We start from the raw sequence: 21185 nt of genomic DNA on the forward strand, positions 1-21185 counted from the left end.
CTCTCTCTGTGTGAATTCTGAAAAATCAGCTTTGTTGAGTCTCAGTTTTGGATGAAAGCTCAAAATGGTAAAGCTTCAGACGCAAGTTAAAGTCACTCTTTCAATCTCAAAATTTTGAAACCCAAAAGTAAAAACCATGTTACTTCACTGATCACAAGTTACAGCTCACACTCGTACCTTCAAATTCTATCCAAAGCCTAGTGTTTATTTGACCGAATTATCCAATGCATTTTGAGTCTTGAAAAAATCCACCAGTTGCTCAAACGTGCTTAGTGCATAAGGGATGAAATGGACTGCAACCAATCTAAACATCTTGATGTTTCACCTACCTAGATGTGTACAAGTATTTTATTACGATGAGCTAAAACTGCATTAGATTCTCAAGGATCAGTCAAGATAGGAATGCCGCCTGCCTGTAGAAGGGAAAGATCATCATATTCCGAAAAAAAAAAAAGATGTCCCTCTGTCACAAAAGGAAACTTGATAATAATAATAATAATAATAATAATAATAATAATAATAATAATAATAATAATAACGGGCCCTAGCTCAGCTGGTCATGCCCGTTCTCCAAAGGTGATGCGCTCCAGGAGGTCCAGGTTCGAGTCTTCCATGGCGTAATATTTCAGGAACAACAAAGCTTCTCTCCATGGGTTTTCACAAAAAGTTTGGGCTTAGGAAATTGTAATGCACTCAATTTCAGCCAGAACAACGCTTGGCTTTTGCTCTGTGGACAATTATCTTCTTCTTATAAGTAAAGTTCTCAAATGTGAGGACAATTTTTCCTGGTTCGACATCTTTGAAACTGTTGCAAATAACTTGTTCATCACTTGAGCTAATTATTCTTTTTTTCTGCATTGTAACTGTGTATCCAGGTTCATTATCAGGTACAAATTAAGCACAATAACTCACTTCCCCTTCCCAGCCCAATACTCTTACTTCCCATACGAGTACAACAACACAATTCTGCAATTCCAAAATCCAGTAAAATTCAGTGCCGCATTCGACCCAAAAATTATCCAAAACTGCAACAAAAATCGGAATTAAAAACAAAAGTGTAAAATCCATACCTTAGGTATTGGGAGCTCAATAGGTTGTCTTGTTGCTCGTTTAAGAAGTATCTCATCAACAACATCAGCACAACTGAATTCTTTATTACCTTCTCTGTATAAACCACCATACTGAACTGGTACTTGTCCAGGTGTTATGTATATGTTTATGCAAGTAACGCGAAATTTAGTAAATCAATTCATCACATTTTGCTAAAACATAGCATCAGATAGTTCTAAAATGGAGCACCATTACTTGCTTTAAAAGGGTTTTAGGAGATTTTGATGGTCCATCAAAATCAAACTTGCTCTTAGTTGTTTGTGGTAGAAATGGACTAACCATCGTGCAGAATGCAACATACCACCATGGCACATTGATGATCACCTATAATAGTTGCCAGTTAGATGCACAAAAGACAAATCAATTCAAAAAACAAACAAACAAGAAAACCAGAAATTCAGTCAACACCTAAGAAACTAAGGTCAATGCAAGTCAACTCTGGTCAATTCAATCAATTGAAGAAGCCAGACCAATAATGTTAATAAATGATGAAAAAGATGATGAAGAAATTCATACATGTTTAGCAACAAACCCAGGGTAATGATCTTGAATCATCTCCAAAGCTTGATTATTAGCTCGATTGAGTTCCCATTGGCCAACTCCTGGGGGGATTCTTTCAATCATTGATTTGAAGAATAGTTGAAACACCACCAGGACCAAAATCAAGTTTCCTAATACTCTTCTCTAGAAACTGAATCCTCCACTGAATAAACTTCTGTCTTTTTTCTTCAGTAGAAAACATCTTAGCATATAAATCTTTATTACTTTGAAACAAGCCATAAACATTGTAACAAACTGGGTATCCTTGTTGGAAATAATAAAGAAAATTCACACAAAATGAATCTCAAACAGCTGAGTCGCGGACTAGGTCGCTATCTTTAAAGTATTTCGCGACTCTGCCTCTTGATTATGCTGGCAGTCAAAAACTTGTCGAACACCTATGGGATAAAACAACTGATTCTCTCTTGTTCGATTTCTCTGCACCTTGAGAAATCGAACCAACTCTTACTCTATCTTACACTTGCTCAGAACACAAATAGATGAAAAAACTCAGTCATTCATCTTCTCCAAAAACTGTCTTTTATAACTCAAAGGAAATCAATTCGGTTTAATGAGAATAAAATCAATAATAACTGCATACTTAAAATCCTCCATAACAGTAATAAAACGACTAGAATATAAAACCGAAATTAATGAATTTAATTGAGAATATTAAGTTCACAAAAAACTGTTATGGAAATCAGAAGTTAAATCTGCAAAAAATTAACTTTTAAATCAGTAGACCTCCAAAGACCCCGCTCTCCCAGAATTTTTAAGTAATATAGATATATATAATATACCTAGTCAAATGCATGGGGTGATACTTGAACCCAAGTCTATAGTGTGGGAGCCCAAAATAATACCACCACACTAATTCTATAAGTTTGATATAATATTACAAAACTATGTTTTTAAATATATATATCTCCCAACAATCCTCCACTTATATTTTAAAAACATTGAGCAAGTGTTGTATAGTTGTGTTGTATAGTTGTGCATTTGCAAAGGTGCCTTTCTACTTGAACCTCCGCATAGTGTTGAACTTTCTAAGTACCAGGTGACTAGAGTGACTTGCGTCTTGAACTCTAACTAATATTAGATTATTTAACACATACAACTATATCTAGAGTAAAGTCCTTAAGTTCGCACATTAAGGCCATGTGCTTATCCCTTTTTTAACAAATGATCTAGAGAAATGCCCAATTTCTCATAGAAGGCAGCCACACCTTCACATTCGTATAGGTGAGTCTATCAAGAATACTCCTGTGTATACCACTCTAACTTAAGAGCTATAGACATCATTAAGAGTTAAACAAACTCAACCTATTTCCCACTTCAGGATATCATGCTATGGGAATGCATGACTCTATCATATCATTTATAACTTCGTCTAGTCCCTTTGAACCTATTTCTAGGTTGGGTATCCATTACAAATGACTCAAATTCTAACGGGCAAAAGTACCATGCTTTTAGAGGTATTCCATACATTTTCTCTTGTTAATCCTTTCGTCAAAGTATCAGCTAAGTTTCCTTCAGATCTCGCATGATTTAATCTAACAACGCCAGTTGTGAGAAATTCTCTAACTGTGTCGTGATTTCGACGTATCTGTCGATTCTTATTGTTATTATAACAATTCTCTACTACTCCGATTGCTGCAGTACTATCGCAGTGGATTAAAGCGGCTGGTATCGGTTTTTCGCATACTGGAATGTCTGACAAAAGACTCTTCAGCCATCCTGCCTCTTCACTAGCTGCTGCTAGTGCCATCAATTCACCCTCCATCGTATATTGGGATATAATTGTCTGTTTCTTTGATCTCCAAGATACAACGCCCCCAGCAATAGTAAAAACATATCCACTGGTGGCCTTGGAATCATCTGAAAGAGTGTTCCAATTAGCATCGCCAAATCCTTCAAGGACTGCGGGATACCTCTTATAGTGTAATCCTAGGTTTGTGGTTCTTTTCAGATACCGCATAACCCTCTCAATAGCATCCCAGTATTCCAAACTAGGATTACTGGTAAACCTGCACAGAAATCCCACTGCATATGCAATGTCTAGTCTAGTACAATCAGTTGCATAACGCAGACTTCCAATTATACTAGGATATTCAAATTGTCTAACACTTTCTCCAGTATTCTTAAAAAATTTCAAATTAGGATCAAACGGAGTACAAATAGGTTTACAATCAAAATATTCATACTTCTTCAGATTTTTTTCAATGTAGTGAGATTGATCTAAAGAAATACCACTATCAGTTTTAGTTATTTTGATTCCCAAGATTACACTAGATTCACCCAAATCTTTCATGTCAAAATTCGAACTAAGCATGCTTTTAGTTTCATTGACAACAGATAAATTGGAACCAAATATCAACAAATCATCCACATACAAGCAAACAATCACACACACATCATTCTCAGATTTATAATAGATGCATTTGTCACCCTCATTTATTCTGAAGTTATTTGAAATCATTAAATTATCAAATTTCTCATTCCATTGTTTAGGAGCTTGTTTCAAACCATAAAGAGATTTTTCTAGCTTACATACTTTTTGTTCTTTTCCACGAATTACAAAACCTTCAGGTTGTTCCATGTAAATTTCCTCTTCTAGTTCACCATTCAAAAAAACAGTTTGCACATCCATTTGGTGAATAACAAGATTATGAACAGCAGCAACAGCAATCAAAACACGTATTGATGTTAATCTAGTAACAGGAGAATAAGTATCAAAAAAGTCTACGTTTTCTCGTTTCCTAAATCCTTTAGCAACCAGTCTAGCCTTTTGCTTATCTACTGTTCCATCAGGTTTGAGTTTCCTTTTCAAAACCCATTTACAACCTATAGGCTTACAACCAGGAGGTAAATCTACTATACGCCAAGTTCCATTAGACATGTGAGAATCCCATTCATTATATACAGCTTCTTGCCAGAAACTAGACTCTGCAGAACTATACGCCTCTTGTAAATTAGAAGGTTCTTCCTCTATAGCGTAAAATTCAAAATCGGGATCTTTATCTTTTGTCTCAGTTCTAGCTCTTTTACTACGTCTAGGTTCAACTTCAGTGATCCTAGTTTCTTCACTTCTAGGTTCTTCTAATCTAGGTTCAGAATCAGAACTAGGTAAAGTACTAGGTAAAGAACCCCCGCTATTACCCCCACTATTTCTATATTTAAAAGGAAATCTCTCTTCAAAGAAATCAACATCAATAGATTCAATAATAACCTTATTATTAATATCAAAGAACCTATAAGCTTTAATGTTTTGAGCATAACCAATAAAAACACATTCATAAGCTCTACTTTCTAACTTATGTCTTTTAGGATCAGGTTTTCTAACGAAAGCTAAACAACCCCAAACTCTAAAATAAGAGACATTAAATTTTCTGTCTCTCCAGATTTCACAAGGAGATATCTTGGTTTTATTATTGGGAATGCGATTCAAAACATGGAAAACAGTCAACAAACATTCACCCCACCAATGGGAAGCATTACCAGAACTAAGTAAACAAGCAACAATAAGTTCAGTCAGTGCACGATTCTTTCTTTCAGCCTTTCCATTCATTTGAGGATTATATGGAGCAGTTCTTTCATGTATTATGCCATTAGTTTGATAAATTTCAGTAAAAAGAGTAGAATCATATTCAGTGCCTCTATCACTACGAAACCTCTTAATTTTTCTACCAAATTGATTTTCAATTTCAGCAATAAAGATCTTAAATTTTTCAATAGCTTCATTCTTATGACTCAAAAAATAAACATAAGTATAATTAGAACAATCATCAATGAACGTCATGACATACCTCTTGCCATTTCTAGTTAGGATACCTTCATATTCGCACAAATCAGAATGTATTAAGTCTAGTGGTTTGGATTCTCTTACAACATATTTATGTGAAGTTTTGGTTATTTTTGCTTGACTGCAGTATTCACATTTTCAAATTCATTTTCAGAAAATTCAGGGAGGACACCTAACTTGCTCATGTTATTTACTAACTTTTTACCTACATGACAAATCCTACCATGTCAAACATTAAAATTGCAAACCATATAAGCAGAAGATTCAATTTTATTCATAGCATCAACATTAAGCTTAAACATTCCATCAGTAGCATAACCCTTTCCTAAAAAAACTCTTATTCTTAGTTATAGTGTAAATATCAGACCCAATAGTTTGAAACAACCCAGCATTGTTGAGAAGATAGCCGGAAACAAGGTTCTTTCTCATTTCTGGAGTGTGAAGGACATATTTCAGCATGATTGTCTTTCTAGAAGTAAACTTCAACTTTATCGTACCAGAACCTTTCACCATAGTGCTGTGAGAGTCTCCCAACAACACTTTCTTATCCTTGGTTTCAGCATAAGTCTTAAACATGGACCTATCAAAATGACGCGAAGCACCACTGTCTATCCACCACCCATCGGATCCACCAACCATGTAGAACTATGGATCAGATACCATGGAAATTATAACGTCACTCACATCATTATCTTGTGTGTTATTCTTTTCCTTGTTAAACCTACAATTCCTAGCCATATGGTTTGGTTTACCACAGGTATAACAAAGAAACTCAGAATTGGAATTTTGTCCATTTTTCGATGGGTGTTGGTTCTTGTTTTGATTAGTCCTTCCTCCTCCTTTCTTCTGGTTCGGGTTAGGTTTCATATCCTTTTTCTTAGGTTTCAAACTGGGATGAGTCTTATTGTTAGAAACAATGAGAATCTCTTCCTTCTTATCTTGTTTCCGAGCTTCTTCATTAATCCTGAGCTTAACAATCAAACTTTCAAGAGAAAAATCTTTAGTCTTGTGATGCAAAGTATTACGAAAATCTTTCCAGCTAGGTGGTAACTTGTCAATCATTACAGAAACTTGAAATTGTTCATCAGTTTTCATACCTTCGGCCACAATTTCGTGGTAAATTTTTTGAAGTTCATGAGCCTGTGCAACAACTGATCTATCATCCACCATTTGGTATCTCACATAACGGCTCACAACATATTTATTTGAACCAGCTTCCTCGGTGTCATATTTTTTATGTAATGCATCCCATACATCTTTAGCAGTTTCAAAAGTTGGATAATACTTATATAAATCATCAGATAATGCGTTAAGAATGTAGTTTTTGCAATCGAAGTCATTATCGACCCATTTGTCAATGGCCTTCTGTTTCTCCTCAGGATTTTGAGGAACAACTTCTTTGGCACCACCGGTCGGAGGTGGATCGATAGCAGCACCACCAGCATCAGCAGCAGCAGCAGTCTTATCAGCAGCAGGTTCCAGGATGAACACTCGACACAATCATATGCAGCTTCATCAATTCGAGATAAAAGAACATCTTCAGCTTCCATCTTCTGAAATGCAACCCTTCAAATTTGAAAGGCTTGTTGGTATCATCAACGCGCTTCTTTTCAACTTCCATAGCAAAATCAATTACCTTAAAATTGTTGGAAACAATAAAGAAAATTCACACAAAATAAATCTCAAACAGCTGAGTCGTGGACGAGATCGCTATCTTTAAGGTATTTCGCGATTCTGCCTCTTGATTGTGCTGGCAGTCAAAAACTTGTCGAACACCTATGGGATAAAACAGTTGATTCTCTCTTGTTCGATTTCTCTGCACCTTGAGAAATCGAACCAACTCCTACTCTATGTTACACTTGCTCAGAACACAAATAGATGAAAAACTCAGTCATTCATCTTCTCCAAAAACTGCCTTTTATAACTCAAAGGAAATCAATTCGGTTTAATGAATAAAATCAATAATAACTGCATACTTAATATCCTCCATAACAGTAATAAAACGGCTAGAATATAAAACCGAAATTAATGAATTTAATTAAGAATATTAATTTCACAAAAAACCGTTATGGAAATCAGAAATTAAATCTACAAAAAATTAATTTTTAAATCAGTAGACCCCCCAGGACCCTACTCTCCCAAACTTTTTAAGTAATATAGATATATATATATAATATACCTAGTCAAATGCATGGGGTGAGACTTGAACCCAAGTCTATAGTGTGGGAGCCCAAAATAATACCACCACACTAATTCTATAAGTTTGATATAATATTACAAAAAAAAATATTTAAATATATATATCTCCCAACAATCCTACTTATATTTTAAAAACATTGAGCAAGTGTTGTATAGTTGTGCATCTGCAAAGGTGCCTTTCGACTTGAACCTCCGCATAGTGTTGAACTTTCTAAGTACCAGGTGACTAGAGTGACTTGCGTCTTGAACTCTAGCTAATATTAGATTATTTAACACGTACAACTATATCTAAAGTAAAGTCCTTAAGTTTGCACATTAAGGCCATGTGCTTATCCCTTTTTTAACAAATGATCTAGAGAAATGCCCAATTTCTCATAGAAGGCGGCCACACCTTCACATTCGTATAGGTGAGTCTGTCAAGAATACTCCTGTGTATACCACTCTAACTTAAGAGCTATAGACATCATTAAGAGTTAAAAAACCCAACCTGTTTACCACTTCAGGATATCATGCTATGGGAATGCATGACTCTATCATATCATTTATAACTTCGTCTAGTCCCTTTGAACCTATTCTAGGTTGGGTATCCATTACAAATGACTCAACTTCTAACGGGCAAAAGTCCCATGCTTTTAGAGGTATTCCATACCTTTTCTCTTGCTAATACTATCGTCAAAGGATCAGCTAAGTTTCCTTCAGATCTCGCATGATCTACTCTAACAACGCCAGTTGTGAGAAATTCTCTAACTGTGTCGTGTTTTCGACGTATCTGTCGATTCTTATTGTTATTATAACAATTCTCTACTACTCCCATAGCTGCAGTACTATCGCAGTGGATCAATGTGGCTGTTGTCGGTTTTCCCATACTGGAATGTCTGAAAACAGACTCTTCAGCCATCCCGCCTCTTCACTAGCTGCTGCTAGTGCCATCAATTCAGCCTCCATCGTAGATTGGGCTATAATTGTCTGATTCTTTGATCTCCAAGATACAAAGCCCCCAGCAATAGTAACATACATATCCACTGGTGGCCTTGGAATCATCTGAAAGAGTGTTCCAATTAGCATCGCTAAATCCTTCAAGGACTGCATGATACCTCTTATAGTGTAATCCTAGGTTTGTGGTTCTTTTCAGATACCGCATAACCCTCTCAATAGCATCTCAGTGTTCCAAACTAGGATTACTGGTAAACCTGCACAGAACTCCCACTGCATATGCAATTTCTGGTCTAGTACAATCAGTTGCATAACGCAGACTTCCAATTATACTAGCATATTCAGATTGTCTAACACTTTCCCTAATATTCTTAAAAAAATTCAAATTAGAATCAAACGGAGTACAAACAGGTTTACATTCAAAATATTCATACGTCCTCACAATTTTTTCAAAGATTATGGTGCTTGCTCCGGTCAAGCAATCAACACTTCTAACTGTACATTATTTGTGAGTACGCATATACTTCTCAGGAATGCTCTTACTGCTGACGAACTGGCATGTGCCGGAGTATATGTCTGAATTACATAGTGAGATTCAGCAGCATATTCAAGGTGTTGCATTTGCTATTCACGTGGACAACAGGATGGTATCGTCCCCAAGGCTCAAACACTTGATTACATAGTGAGAGGTGACCGCGAAGTCTTCTTTCAAGCGTTGCAGGCCTAGCTAGGAAACAAACAGACGCTGGTTTAAGTTGAAGACCTTTGGAAGATCATATTAAACTAACCAATCATCTATTCTATGGAACTGGGTTGGAAGTGTTTTTCATTGTGTATATCTCTTGTTTGGTGACTGAAGATGTCGATGACAAGTTGAAGACGCTCGGATCGAGGATGGTAACTAAGTAGCCTTAATAAGTGCGCAATGAGTACTTAATCATGGAAAGCTCCAGTACTTACTTTATGTAAATTGACGTTTAACCATGCAGAATCTAAGTGAGTAGTGAGGACATCATATGGTTGTTTCAATTGTTTCATAATTATCCTATCTTGACTTCTTTTGAAAAATGAGAATCTGCGTTTGAACAATTGGTAGATTTCTTGAAGACTCAATTCAGTTGGATTTGGACGTAACATGCCATCCGTGAGTAGTGAGTACAAGACCTGGCAACCTAATTGGCATGCATGCATTCTGAGTGGATTTAAGCTTCGGATAGGGTTGAAGGTACAATAACGAGCTGGCATTTGTGATGTAACATGATTTTTAGGGTTTTTCAAAATTTTGAATTTGATTACCCAATCTGTGTTATTTTTGGTTTTGGTGTGACTTAGTTTTCCTTATAAGCTTTACCATTTTCAGAGGGAAAACATAATTTTTAGAATACAAAACAAAAATCTTCTCTGACCTCGAAATTGTGGAGAAGCAGTTTTGATATTTTTCCATTGATAAGACATCTAGCACCATTAAAATTTCTACTGTTTGAAGCTCAACATATTTTCTTGAACAAAAACATCTCAATAAATACATAAAAGTAAATCAAAACATTTTTAATATGGAAATGGAAGGATTTTGCTAGATTGATAATTACATTATGGGGTCCATATAATAAACTCCTGATGATCAGAATATCAATCTTTAAACAACTTTCAAAAACCCCAAAGTAATTATAAAATAGGCTTCGAAGAATTTCATTTGTATTTCACAGTTCAATTGATTGACTTAGATGGTAAATAGTAAAAACTGTAGTGGGTGTTGATCTTCTACAATCGTGTCCTAAAGCTAAACGTGTCGAGTGATGAGAATAGGAGTACACGATCTATCATAGTGTTACATACATAGAATATCCTCCACAGAATCAATCTATTCCTCTCTATAAAAACCACCGGTCTTTTGTTGTCTCATTTCCACACAAACACACACTCTGCTGAGCACAAACAAGAAAAGTTTAGGGTTTTTTAATTTCTACACTGTACTAATGGCTTCTTCTTCACCTCTTCAAAAAATCAGGTATACTAATTTACACTCTGAAAATCTATATATCTTTTGTGGTGAAATAATAAGTTTTAACGTTATGCTTATCTGTGTTTGGTTGATTCAGCAATGAAAGCTGGAACCCCTGAAGTTTACTATCTGGATCCATCTGATAACTTGATGAAGATAACATCTGATTGGAGAGTCGTTGAACATGAAGATTTTCTTGAATTGAGTGTCGATTGTCTTAGCATTGGGCATCTAGTTCTCTTTGGTGCAGACCCAGGAGAAAATGTTATTCAAATTGTTGTTGCTTTAGAAAACAAGGAAAGGGCTGCTCGTTTTCATCACAAGGATGGAATGACAAACTTTAGCATTAAGATGAATCCAAAATTCCTCGACGTTTATTATAAGGTCGAAGATGCTTCTAACAGAGTGCGTTCTGAGCGTACCACCAGGCTGATTATTAACAAACTCAAGCTCAAGAAGTAATCATCAGCAGGAAGAATGTCTGATCTGGATCGGTTAGTACTAGTGACAAGGGCAAATGGAAGGTGGTTAGTTTTTTTGGTTTTCAAGTTTGTTGCTGCTGTCTTTTGAACTTTGTTTCTAGCTAGTATTTCATTTTGTTTTAGGGTTTATTTAATTTCAGTTTTTAGTTGGGGTGTTTTGGAAGTTGTTTAGAGGTTGATAATCTGATGATCAGGAGCTCATTCAATATGTAATCATCAATCATCCAAACAACTAACAATATCTATCTTAATATTATTAGTAAAAAATCCTTCCATTTCCATATTAAAATCAATATGTATTTTTTTGAGATGTTTTTGTTCTTGTACAGCTTCAAACAGAGATTCTAATGGTGATGTCCTGTCTATGCAAAAATCAAAATACAGACAGATTCTCCACAATGTAGAGAGAGACTATTATTTTGTTTTGTAGCTGGTGTCTTATGGGTGTATTCTGTAAAATCAGCTTTATTGCCCTCAATTTTGTATGAAAGCTCAAATTGGTAAAGCTTTAAAAAAGCAGAATAACACATTTTAGGTATTGAAATTCAAAATATGAAACCCTAAATATCATGTTACTTCACACGTGTACAGTACCTTCGAATAATATCCCAAAGCGTAAACAAATTCTCCGGTGCACGCCAGTTATGCTAGACATTTTGTGGTTAGCCGACCGCCAAGATATATATGACATAAATTTTCTTCCAAGGGACAATTTTGGATTAAAAATGATCATGCATGTCAATGACTCATTGCGTTGGCATCTCGTTCGATAGATTTGTAAATGGTTGAATTGAAATGTTTGCCTAGATGCTGAATAATGTCCTCACCTACATTATGCATGGTCAAACGTCAATTTGAATATGAATGGGGCTTCACATGATTAAATACTCTCGGAAACGTTTTGCAATACCTGAAATGACAACTCATCCATAAGAATGGTAGTTGGACATCTAATCTTTGAAGAATTCATGTCATTAAACAACACGAAGAAGAAGAAAATAACTACAGATTCTAGGATTTTTATAATGGAAGTCTAGTGAACGTTGAACTAACGGAGAGTTAATTCATGTCTTCACAACTTTAGATTCGTAGGAGAGACGAGAATTTTAGATTTTCATTTCTTTCTTTTTTCCAGAAGAACTGAACAAAAGAGTTATTCGGTTTTTAGGTAAGTGTTTGCATTTTATTGAATCTACAAATATTTACTTTGTTGGGTGTAAATCCCCGTGAGAATGAGGTGGCAGATGTTTTACTAAAATTACCGCACCAAGGCCACAGGGTACATGACTCTATCACCAGACACAAGCGCAAATCCCTTTCTTGCACTTAGACAACAACCACCGTCTCTTTGACCAGAACAGATTACCCACACAGGATATTATGTGGTTCGATTGCAATGGAATTTTCTTTCCTCAATGCGCACATTTTGATCTAGCAAAGTCACAACTAACCGCCGCCGAGACATTTGAACTGAACCTACTTAATTAACCATCGAGACATTTGAACTGTATCTTGTCAATTTAATTAATGCCCAAATTTTTCGTAACTCAAAATGAATCCTTCGGTATCATCACAGTAAATTATGTGCCTTAGAGTTGAGAACACTATGGTCGAGGAGTGGAAACAAACTTTTCTCTGACCATAACATTGGCTCCGCTAAGATATGACCTAAATTCACTTCCATTGTTTTGAAGTTTGAATAAGAAAAATTGTTCCAAAATTTACTCAAATTATCAATTTGTAAATTAAAAAATGAAAGATAAATACTACAAAATCCTAGATAAGAAACAATGTCTTAGTAATGGTTAACATGTTCTCGATCGCGTGTGTATAAGAAAGAAACCTTTAGTAAAATGGTAGTACTAGCGTAACGTGTTCATAAGTCTTCTAGTTTTCCAAATCGTGAATTTGTACCTTTCATATATAACCACTCCATGTAGTCTCATACAAGTAACTTTAGCCTATTTATTTATTTCTAATAAAATGATCCACCACCATAAATAACACCATGAAGTCGCACATTGAATGACTCTGAGTTCAATTGATTATTACTGTGGTTGGTGTTGATTTTTACCGGCACAATCTTCCTAAATTAAACTACACATGTCAAGGGATGAGAAGAGGAGTACTTGATAAATCATAGTGTTGCATACACAGAGTACTTGATAGTTCATCAAAAAACTCAAGCTGAAGAAGGAATTATCAGCAGTAAGAATATCTGATCTGGATGAGCAGTACTGATAAGGGGAAATGGAAGGTGGTTTTGAAGTTTGTTGCTGCTGTCTTTTGATGTTTCTTTCTAGTTTTTAATTTTGTTTTAGGGTTTATTTAATTTTTAGTTTTTAGTTTAGGTTGTTTTGGAAGTTGTTTAGAGGTTGATAATCTGATGATCGGGAGCTCATAATATGTACTCAATCATCCAAACAATTAACAGTATCTATCTATCTATCTTTATATTATTAATTGGTAAAAAATCCTTCCATTTCCATATTAAAATCAAGGGAATTTTGATAAAGTTCCCCAGTTTTGAATTAGGGTAAAAAAAGTGTCCCCGCTTTTTTGCACTTTTCTAAACTGCCCAGTTTTCTTTAAATAACGCTTTTCATCCCGTTAAATGCAAGGTGACAGTTATCTCACCTATTAAAAAGTCATATTTACCCCTGAACTATGTCGTGAACTATGAACCCTAACCATGAACCCTAACCATGAACCCTAACCATGAACCCTAAACTATATCGTGAACCATGAACCCTGAACCATGAACAATGGAGCCTAAACTATGAACCCTAATACCCTAACCCTGAACCCTGAACTATATCGTGAACCCTGAACCCTGAATCTTAAACCCCTAACCCTGAACCCCGAACCCTAAATCCATGAACCGAGCTCGACAAACCTGAAAAAAATGAATTAGAAGATAAACATGACAAGTAAAGGGTAAATAAGTAAAAAATTGGATGGAAAACTAAATTAGATGGAAAAGTTAATAGTGAGGGCAGTTTTGAAAAATTGAAAATAACGGGGGCAATTTATTAAACCGAAATTAAGAATGGGGCAGTTTATCAATATTCCCTAAAATCAATGTGTTGATTTATCTTTGATGTATGTTTTGATATGTTTTTGTTCAAAATTTTGGTAGAGCTTCAAACAGAAATTTTAATGGTGTTGTCTGTTGTCCTATCTATGAAAATACAGACAGGAATTCTCCACCATATAGAAACCCAAAGATGGTTTTGTTTGCTAGCTCTCTCTGTGTGAATTCTGTAAAAATCAGCTTTGTTGCCTTGATCAGTTTATGATGAAAGCTCAAAATGGTATAGCTTCAGAGGCAAGTTAAAGTTACACCAAAAAGCAAGATAAGAGAAATTCAAATTTCGAAACCCTAAAAATCATGTTACTTGACTGACTCCTCAAAACTTACAACTCACACTTGTACTACCTATATCCTATCTATACCGTAAAGTTTATTAGAGGGAATTATCCAGTGCATTCCATGTAGAATTTAGAAAGAGTGTTCCTTTTCTTTATTCAGTTTGTAGCTGTGAATGTTTGCATTTCAGATAAATCTGCAAATGTTCACTTATTTATTTGGTTGTATGTGAATGTCAATCTGATGAGAATGAGCCTCCGAATGTTTTGCTAAAAATTAGGCAACAACGGCCCATGGCCATGGTACATGAGTCTATGACCTTAAAAAAAGAACGCGACATCATTGCAGTTACCGCAACATTGGCTCCGCCAAGATATAACACAATTTTTCTTCCACATGACAAATTAGATTTCTAGACTGTTTCAAAATTTGAGCCAAAGGAATGTTTTTGTCTTTCAACCACTGAGACATATGACCTGTATCTACTTAATTTAATAATATGAATGCCGCCTGCCTGTAAAAGGGAAAGATCAGCATATTCCGGACAAAAAAGATGTCTCTCTGTCAAAAAGGAAACTTGATAATAATAGTATTCAGAGTAAAAATAGTAATAGAGGTGTGAGATTTGTTGACTTCATATGAGTTTTCAAGAAAAGTTTGAGCTTAAGAAATTGTTATGCACTCAATTTCAGTGAGCAACCCTTGGATTTTCCTCTATGGTTCTCATTAGTGAGGACAATTTTTCCTGGTTCTCAGGTATCTCTTCAACAAGATCAGCACAACTGAATTCTTTATTACCTTCTCTGTATAAACCACCATACTGAACTGGTACTTGTCCAGCTGATATGTATCTGTTTATCCAAATAACACGAAATTTAGTAAATCAATACATCACATTTTGCTGAAACATGACATCGGATTGGAGGACAATTACTTACTTGAAAAGGGTTTTGGGAGATTTTGAAGGTCTAGCGAAACAAACTTGCTCTTAGAGCAAGTCTTATGGTGGAATCCATCCATCTTCCACGCCACCTCAGCATTTGGAACTGTGGATGGAAGCGCAAGTGTAATGGTAGAATAGTAGAAACGCTATTCTTAATAGCGCTAAAAAAACGCTATTAAGAATAGAGCTTTTTTCTCAACCGTTTTCTCAACAACTCAGTTTAAATCTACGAATAAAAAAAAAACGTTATTCTTAATGGAGCTAAGCTCTATTCTTAATAACGTTTTTTATTTTATTTTAGCGCGCTATTCTTAATAGTGTTTTACGCTATTCTTATTTGCGTTTCCATGGATTCCACGGACCATTCCACCAAATCATGGAATCCTGCTTGGATTTTCTGTGGAAGACCCCAACTTGGAAGCCATTAGACTTGACATTTCTTGGATTTTCCACACTTGGAATAGGTTGGATTCCACCATAAGACTTGCTCTTACTTCTTTGTGATAGGAATGGACGACTAATCATCTTGTAGAATGCAAGGTACCACCATGGCACATTGATGAACACCTAAAATAATCGTCCAAACCCATGATAAACAAGAAAACAAACAAACCAGAAGTTCAGTGAACACCTAAGAATCTAAGGTCAATGAAAGTCAACTCTGGTCAATTTAATCAAAAGAACATGCAAACTGAAGTAATAACCTAAACAATTGAAAAAGCCAGATCAATGATGTTAATAAATGGTGAAAAAGATGATGAAGAAATTCATACATGTTTAGCAGCAAACTCAGGGTAATGATTTTAAATCAAATCAAAAGCTTGATCAGCAGCTAGGCAGAGTTCCCATTTTCCAGGTCCAAGAGAATTCTTCACATCATGGATTTGAAGAAAAGTTGAAACACCACCAAAATCAAGTTGTTTCCTAATACTCTTCTCTAAAAACTGGATCCTCCATTGGACAAACTTTAGTCTTTTTTCTTCGTTAGAAAGCATCTTAGGACATAAATCTTTATTACTTTGAAACTCGCCATGAACAGTGTAAAAAACTGGGTGTCCTTTTTTATCAAACCCATTCATGAAAAAAAACCTTTTCAAGATCATTACAAAGACCAAGATCTTCATCAATTAATGTATTAATACCGAATTCTTTCCTCCATTTCACCGTGTATTTAATCATTGTAAATGCTTCTTTCACTTTGAAACCTCTTGTTCTCAGAAATTTCAGCAGGATCACATCACTCTTTTCGTCACCAATTAGAGTGTAGGTACACGAAATAGGTTCGCCACGTGTCAGACATAAAAGGAAGAAATAGGGATAGAAAATCTCACTAGAAGATCCCAGTCAGAAACTTGTCAATTCAAATGTCAGAATTATCTCGTCGTCGATCTCCCTTGCGAAGTACAAAGAGAGTGCGTGCGGAGGCGAGAAGACTCGCACCAAGTTGAAGTATCCAACAAGATATCAAGGACGAAGTCGTAAGGGATGAAGTAAGATTACTTAGCTGAAAAGACAAGCCATGAGATGGATAAATTATGGAGCAAGAAAGAGACAGGTGTCTCGACAAGCCCATGTGAAGTTAGAGAAAGAAGGGGAAAAACTTTATGGAAAACGGTCTGGGCGAAGTGTAAAGCACTACTGCGAGGACGTGACGAGATAAAATAAGCTGTGTTTTATTAGGGTTAGATGGCCTATAAATAGAGGTCCTTGGGCAATGTAGGGGATCGGATTTTTGGGAAGAGTAGGAGAGCTAAGTCTAGAGTGAGATTAGGGTTTCCTTGTACTTAAAAATTTGTATCTTTATTAGTTTGAATGATTCATCAATAAATATTTCGGTGTTTATATTACTTAGTATGACTTGGATCTTGGTTACTATCACTTTGGGTGTGCTACTGGGTTTCCAGTAGTAACATTTTGGCGTCCAGAAACAGGGAACTTAGATTGGGGATTCATCCTCATCTAAGGAGTGGAGAGAAGCTGAAGCTGAAGTTTAATGGATAGCCGGTATTGAAACTAGGATAAGTTGATGACTAGAACACCAGATCGAGCGACACACATGATAACGACGAGGAGAAGCAAACAATTGAAGGCCAAAAGAGGAGGAATAATGGAAAGAGGAGGAACATCAGCTGCAGGAGAGAGACAACGCGTGAACCAGCGTGATACTGAGGAGGCCAGCAAAGATCATTTTCGAGAGGGTTCTGTACACACTTCCGACACGGAAACCGTTACAGGAGAAGAGATGACTCGTGAGGAATTGGAGGAGAATATTAGTGAAGAAGGCATGACGTTAGAACAGCTAAGGGAGACGCTCCGTCTTGAGAGGGAGCGAGACAGGGATCTAGCAGAGCAACATGCCCGATTGACGAGACAAAACGCTAGGTTGGTGTTGCAGAATCGCCAGCTGAACGAGGAAGTGGCAGCCGAAGTCACGGATTCAGAGGTGGACACGAAATCGTCAGGAGAAAGGGAGTTACGACGAGGAAGATACACCCGCGAGGACGACGGAGGAGACCGAAGAAAAAGGCGACGAAGAGAAAGCAGTGAAGAAAGAGAGTTTAGGAGAGCATTGGAAATATCAAGCGGGGAAGATCAAAGGCGGAGGTACGAAGAAGGACGGGGGCACGAGGAAAATGAGAGGAGAAGAGAAGATGATAGACAGCGCGAATTCAACCGGGAGGATAAGGGAGAAAGGAGTCACGGTGAAGGAAGGCTCAGGGTGATGAGAGGAGACCGACGGGAGAGAAACGAAGGGAACCTGAACCAGGAAGTTTTGGACGAGTTGCGAGATATGAGAACACTGATAAACAATTTGCGAAGAGGCGGCAGAGTGCAGCTGGCGGAGGCAATAGAAGAGGACGATAAATCTCCATTTACCTATGAGATAATGTATGCGGACATCCCAGAGAAATGCGTGCTACCAACACTACCAAGCATATTCAGTGGATCTGAAAGTGTTGTGCAGCACTTGAAACAATACACCCTTTCGTTGATGCAATGGGGGTGAAATGATGCGGTACTTTGTCGATACTTCCCCGCGAGCTTGACCGGGGAAGCGTTGGCCTGGTTTGATGGGCTACCAGAAAGATCGATTTCGTCGTTAAAAGACTTATAGAGGATATTTCTGACCACTTATATAACTAACAACATGTTGAGGCCAGGAATTGAGACTCCATTCAATTTGAGAAAGAGACCCATAGAAAGCCTGCGAGGATTGGTGACGAGGTGGAGAATGGTATGCAGCGAGCTTGCAGGGAGAATTGACGAGAAAAATTTCATCTTAGCTTTCGTGAACGCTTTAATCCCAACTGACCTGCTGTATACTCAGATATTCATTATTCAAAACTCGCCGACGATGAATGAATTGAGAGAGTACCAAGAGGAATACATAGCCTTGGAAGAAAAGCAGAGGCAAGTTAGCGAAGTGGCACCGATTCCAGCGAAGGAAGGAAATTCAAGGTTATTACCAAGGAAAGTGCATGTCGTGGAGAATGATTCGAAGCATGAAAAGGGAGAGCCTTCAACTCCAATCCCAACGAAGCTTGTAGCTGTATCAAGTGGAGATCAAGAATGGATCGATCAATAAAGGTATGAGGAGTCAAAACAAAGGAATTACAAGCCACGAAGTTTCAATACAGGGTATCAACAAAGGAATAATCAAGGACCTAGATTTGGAGAGCGGAGACCAAATACACCAGATTTTGAGGATTTGAAGCTCCCTAGGCTTAACACGACCGTGTAAAAGGTATGGGAGGAAATAGTATTAACAGAGGAGATCCCACCACCACCCAATTTGGGAAGAGAGACACCCCCAGGGACCAGGAGTCATGATTTCTGCAGATATCATCGTTTTCATGGACACCACACAAAGGACTGTCGAAACATTCGACGAATTATACTTCGTCTGATAGAACAGGGAAAACTCGCACATTCTGGAAGGTTATGTGCCGCCACCACCACCACCTCGTGACAACCAGCAGATATACCGAATTGAAATAGATCGAGGAACACAAAAGCCAAATTATAATACGATAATACATGCAGCGAAGAGCATCCAAAATTTCCATGAAAACATACTCAAAAGAGTACATAAGAGGGACTTCGAGGGAAACGAGATATTCAGCGTTACAACAAGAGAACCATTAGAGGAATGGAAAAAAGAGAAATAACATTCTCAGCAAAGAACGCACCCGAAGGAGGAAATTCTCACACAAACCCCTTGGTTGTAACCCTGGATTTTGGGAAATACTCAAAGTAGGAAGAAGATCAGGCCGAAAAAAAGAAAATCTGGGAAATTGACAGAATCTTGGTAGACACGAGGAGATCGGTCAATATAATATTTTATCATACCTTTAGAACCATGGGGTACAAGGACTCGGATCTTGTGCCATCAACGTACAACATAAATGGGTTTAATGGAGTTTCCTCTAAGTCGAAATGATAACTAGTTGTAAAAAATTTCGCTAGCGAGCTGGAAACAAAAGTCACATGCAGTCTGCGTGATAGACATAGAATCACCTTACAATGCCCTCATACGGAGACCATGGATACACGGAATAAAATGGATTGCGTCTACATATCATCAGGCAATACGATTTCCCATGCCAAGTGCGATTGGTGAAATAAGAGGAGACCTCCTGGACGCGCAAGATTGCATCAAGAAGGATGTCCATAACTATGATGAGAAACAAAGAAAGAAAATAGAACAAAGGAATAAGGCGTGTTAAGAAAGGAGGGCTGAGCAACTGATGATATACACAATCAGGACATGTGAAGAGTTGGACACAACACAGAGGGACTTAGACGAGGAGGTAAAAATGACGAGTGATGGCGAGAAGGAATGCGAGATGACTTCAGAAAAGGGAGGTCAAGCTGAGGTAAAGAAAAGTGAAAAGGTAAAGAAAGGAAAAACGATTGAATATGGCGAGACATCGAGAAGCGAGAAAGAAGCCGTTAAATAAAAACGAACCCCGAGAGGAGGAGTAAAGATAAACACTTCTAAGCGTAAAAAGGCGTTGAAACGAGAGGCTGATGAAAGCGTCGAATTGCATGGTAAAGGGAAAAAGGCTAACGAAAAAGAAGAAATGGAGCGATTGAAGGAAGAACTCTACCAAGAGAGACGAAAGAAGGAAAACTTAGTGAAGGAACGCATAAGGTTGGAAAGACAAGATGAGAAACTTATAATTTAAAATAATAATTTAAAAAGGAAGCAAGAGGGGAGTAGTACACAAAGAGGAGACTATGCTCCAAAAAGGGTAGCTGAAGGATGTCGCGACTACCGGCGAGATATCAGGGGGCGAGGGGAACAAAACGAACGAGAAGACTTAAAGAGAGTTATAGAGAATAGCATGAGGGAATTCAGAGAAAGGGAGTATCTAACGCAGAAATCGATGATGGCCGGCATGAGAGGAAATAGTACCCAAATAAAAGAAAAGGCAACCGGGACGCAACCCAAACTAACGAATAAATGTGCAAATAGTGAACCATGCAAACCAGAAATAGCAGCACTGTTCTCGTTAAGGCAAAGAGAAAATGAAAATATGTGAACTCTAGTGGCGAGATGGAACGCGATTTGCAGGGAACTAAAAGGAAGGATTTCAGAGGAAGATTTAGTGCGCTCATTTATCTATGCGTTGTCAACTAGGCGACCATTATTCATGACATTTTTTAAGATCAGAAAAGAAGTAAAGATGAAGGAATTGAAAAGATATCAGTCTGAGCACATTCGCATGGAAGAGGAACACTGATAATGAAGGAAGAGTGATAGAAACCAGATGAATGTCTTAATTCAATCTATCAATTGA

At 37.1% G+C, this 21185-nt stretch overlaps 1 pseudogene; it reads right to left on the bottom strand.

Annotated features, from left to right (window-relative positions):
- Positions 1 to 699: 699 nt before the first annotated feature.
- LOC113338461 lies at positions 700 to 20054 on the bottom strand (annotated as a pseudogene).
- Between the last annotated feature and the right edge of the window lie 1131 nt (positions 20055 to 21185).

The sequence above is a fragment of the Papaver somniferum genome, unplaced genomic scaffold, assembly GCF_003573695.1.
Source record: "Papaver somniferum cultivar HN1 unplaced genomic scaffold, ASM357369v1 unplaced-scaffold_19, whole genome shotgun sequence".
In the NCBI taxonomy this organism is placed as follows: domain Eukaryota; kingdom Viridiplantae; phylum Streptophyta; class Magnoliopsida; order Ranunculales; family Papaveraceae; genus Papaver; species Papaver somniferum.